Raw genomic sequence first — 4,671 nt, forward strand, 5'->3', positions numbered from 1 at the left:
GATCTGAATCAGACAAAGGTTTCAACTCCCAGATGTGTTAAAAAAAAGTTTTGTGGATTCCCTTAAATATAATTGGTGAATTAAATCCAAATCAATAGGACTCTAGCATCACTTCTCAAATCACACATATATGTTTACTTAGGTGGGGGCTGAAACTGCCAGATGCCACATGTCCCATACAAAAACTATACAGGGGAAAAGGCAGCAGCACCAAAATAAAGGCAACAAAACACAAATGTATAACACACATTAATAAGAAACACATTGGTCTTCCTTACTTTTGTGAACCAGATTTCTAAATCAAGCTGTTCTATTAATTTAATATTTTTTTTTCACTCACACAGCCTCTCAAGTTGGAATCTTATCTTAGACCTGTGTCCTTAGTTATCAGAAGACCAGAAAGTTGCCACGGTATCAAGGCAATCAATAAAGAGAATATCAATCAATAAATAAAGAGGTATCAATCAATAAAGAGAATTTATTCTGGCCGGAGCCAGCACCGCACAACATCACAACCCGCTTACACTCTCCAAAACGGGAATACATTCCTCAATGCTCCACCTCACATCCGCAGAGGCCCTGTTCGCTTTCTTGTGGAGGGGCCGCTGTCACGGGAGACCAGGTCTTTTAACATATTTATACCGGGATCATTCAATAGGCAAAATAAGGCAGTGAAATAAAATGGGGTTTATTTGATAAAAACCTCGGAAATACAACAAACTCAAAAGACAAATACACACATACTGGGGTCTGGGGATTGAGATCAAGCCTTTCTTACATGTGCAGAGTGTGACCGGCAAGGGTAACCAGGCTATATAATAAAGGTTAAGCCCTATGGTTACCCTTGGGTCCCTGACCGTTAGCCAGCACTATAAGCCAGGGGCCAGGTATTGTTACATGCAGAGTTAAAGTGAGCCCTGCTTTTCCACTTTCCACGTTCCCTTTACCCCAGAATCGTGAAACTTGCTGTGCATAAGTTTTAGGTGGGATATTTGGTAAGAATGCAATTCTTTTGTTTGCAGGAGTTTGGGGACCAGAGCTACTGTTAGTACCTTCATTCTACCTGGTGAGCAGGCATGATATATGCGGGTACGCAGGTGGAATTACACTGGGGCTGCCCCGTGTCCCCCACACTCCTAGTTTTCAAGCCCTGATATCTCATTCCTATGTCGCCTACAGTCACAAGCCTCTCTAAGGTCCACCATGTATTAAAATATTTTTTATATGTTTCATACATTTCTTTTAAGGCTCTATGCAGTCCGCTCGGGCATCTGCATAAGGTGCCAGCAAGTCTGCTTAGAGTCTGTAGTTCAAAGGGGAGACAGGATGTTGAAAGGTGTCTGGGTGCTAAGTGGATGGGGCAGGGAGGAGTACTGAGTCTGGAGAACAGAGACCCCCTGCAGGGAGGCCGCTCTGATCTGCCAGACTTAGGCTGCGTCCATAGATGGACAAGCAGCGCTGAGGCGTGCGGACGGTCAGCGCTGAGCCCCTGCATCCTCAATGAGGATGCCTTGAGAGGGGGCTTACGCGAGCGTCCGCAGGCGTGCTCAGGCTTTGGAGTTTTCAGCCGAGCGCCAAACTGTTTTTCAGCGCGCTGTCGGCTGAAAACATCCTATCAGCCATAAGCAGCGTCAACGTCACGGCGCCGTGACATTGACATCAGTGCGTCACGGGCGATTGGCACAGCGATGTCACTGCCCCGCCTCCAACCACCTCCCCCCGGCTCCCTTCGCGCACGCTGGCTGGCCTGCAAGTCTGTGCAATCGCGCTGACTGAAGCAGGCGAGCCTCAGCGTTAGCGCGCCTCCGCTCTCCCCACACCTCTATGGCCCGGGCCTTAGTGAAGCCTGCCTAGTAGGTGGCAATGGGTTGACCATAGAAAGCGGCAGAATGTCGGTGCATTTCCCATTGGTCGATTCATATGTCCCACCCTTGGGGCATCCTGAGACGGCTCGACACGCCCCCTCCTCTAACAGCCAAGAGACGAGCCCCTGTTTCATTTTTTTTTTTTTAACTTCAATTTTATTGGTTTTTAAATACACGGCATAAAGACATCTCGTAAATTTAACAATTTCTGGTAACTCCAGACAGTCTTAACACATTTGAAAGAAGAATGGATAGTGCGATGCTCAAATACCGTGTGTGCACACATACATATTTGTAATGAAAAAGATAGTCCAGAGATAGGAATTGTATTTAGTCCATAGGCTCACATATGTAGCATCATCGTATTTATAAATATAAAGACCTAGCGGTCAGTCTGCTTGACTACCGCAAAAGATGGTCAGTTTTGCACATCCCACCCTTAGTATACATACATCCCCATAGGGGTATCAAGTAATAAAATGAGGGCTAATGCCCATTACTTGCCCTGGGGGTATCCTGGATTCTGTAGCGCCAAAGCCGGATGAGTGTTCCTCTGCGTGCACTACTGATGTCTTGAAGCAATGAAATTAAAGGAAAGCAAAGGATGCACTGCACCTGGATGGTTGTTAGGAAAAAATATAGGGTGGAGCATAGTGCTGCGTCTCGGCCGCGCGACGCGGCACTGGGGCGCATGCGCAGTACATCTTTGAGAGCTTTTGGCGCGAAATATGGGCTATATTTGGCAGAAGGTAGGTGTTTCATTATACACCTTGATAAAGTCCCTGCGGGACGAAACGCGTTGGTGCGGCTGTTATACACCCATATGTGAGTCTATGGAATAAATACCCTCGATTTTATTTTGGAGTTTGCCCTATATTTTTTCCTAACAACCTTCCATGTACAGTGCATCCTTTGCTTTCCTTTATTTTCATTAACACATTTGAACACTATCCTCACACCGTAGAGATATTCCCGGACATACAACATATAAGAGACAGGGGAAGGAAAAGACAATGGGGAAGAGAAAAAAAGGGGGGGGGTTTGGAGGAGAGGTCACTGAGGCGCCTTATGTGTGGGTGACCTGAGTTAGCTCTTCGCTATATCCCTGTAACCACGGGTAGGGGGATTCCTGCCTTCTTCATTGTCCACGTTGGGGGTCCACCCGCCGTCCTCCAAGTCTCCTGTCGCCGTCCATCTCCGCCCATCAGAGGAGAACTCACATGTTCCTATTAGAGCCAGACGGTGCCATTGCTCACCCCCTGAATATCTGTCTGTGCCTGCCAAGGACAACCAGACCTTTTGGAAATTTGGGCCAGTGTCGTTAACCAAACTCGTCAACTTTTCCATCTGGCAAACAAACCAAATCCTATTTCGAATTGTTTCTAATGAAGGAATTGCATCCTGATTCCACAATGCTGTGGTCTCGCACATCATGGCCGTTGCAAAATGTGCAATTAATTTGTTTCCCGTTCTCGATACTTCCTTTGTAGGCCTGCCTAACAGGAATAGCCACGGGTCTAGCTGAATTGGTAGGCCCAAAATCCTCTGCAACCAATCTCTGATTTGACACCATAGGGGCGCGATTCGAGGACAGGACCACAGCACGTGCACCAGTTCCCCCTGTTTCCCGCACCGTCTAGGACAAAGCGGGGAAAATCCTGGGACAAATTTAACCAATCTAACTGGAGTGAGATTCCACCTCATCAGTACCTTATATGAGTTCTCCTTTAATGTCATGCAAATCAAGCTACTGGCATCCGCCTTGAATATTTCCGTCCAGTCCTCGTCTTCTAGTGACCCTGCCAAGTCTGTCTCCCACTGTGTCATGAATCGGGGTCTGTGTGTACCGTCTCTTTCGGCGACAACCACTTCTCTGTATAAGGCAGAAATTAGTCCCCGTGTGTCGGAGCCCCGCACACAGAGCTTTTCAAAATTGGTTAGTGGTGGTCTCACAGAGTGCTTAGTGTAAAATGCCCAGACCTGGAGGTATCTAAGAAATTCTGTGTTGGGGATGTCCTTTTCCGACTTTAATTGGTCAAATGACTTGATAGCGTTCCTCCCCTCCAGGTCTTTCAACCTCTCAAACCCCAACTGCCTCTATAGGGTGAAATTATTGCCTTCTAACCCTTGAGCAAAATCTTGGTTACCATACAAAGGGACCATTAGAGTGTGTTTTGAGGTCAATGAGCAACTAACTTTAGCCACTTCCCAGACAGACACAGAGTTGAGTACCGAGGCCAGCGGCCTTTTCAGGTCCTTTAATCTTGATATTGGGTACCAAATTAAGTCCCTAAACTCCAGTGGGGCGCACATCTCCCTCTCCAGTGCCACCCACCTTCTCAGCTCTGGGTCTGTGTGCCATTGTGTAATTTGGCATAATTGCGCCGCTTTATAATAAGATAACAAGAAAGGTACCGCCAGGCCCCCAGCCTCCCTAGGACTTTGCATAATTTTCGCTTTAACCCGAGGTTGCTTGTTCTTCCAAATAAACTTAAATATTGAGTCTTGCAACGCTCTAATTTCAGATCTCACCACGGGTATCGGAAGAGTCTGGAACAGATACAATAATCGGGGCAGAAGGTTCATCTTTACACTATATACTCTGCCAATCCATGAAATTCCATATGCGGACCAGTCCTTGAGGTCCTTCTTCAAGGCCCTCAACAGACTGGGATAATTTGCCTGATAGAGAGATTACACCTGCTTTGTGAGGTGCACCCCCAGGTACTTTATAGTTTTGGGCTGTCACTTAAATTTGAAGTTAATTTCTATTAATTTCTCCAATTCTTTTGGGATGTCCAAACTA

Source organism: Ascaphus truei, unplaced genomic scaffold (assembly GCF_040206685.1).
Source record: "Ascaphus truei isolate aAscTru1 unplaced genomic scaffold, aAscTru1.hap1 HAP1_SCAFFOLD_545, whole genome shotgun sequence".
NCBI classification, from domain to species: Eukaryota; Metazoa; Chordata; class Amphibia; order Anura; family Ascaphidae; genus Ascaphus; species Ascaphus truei.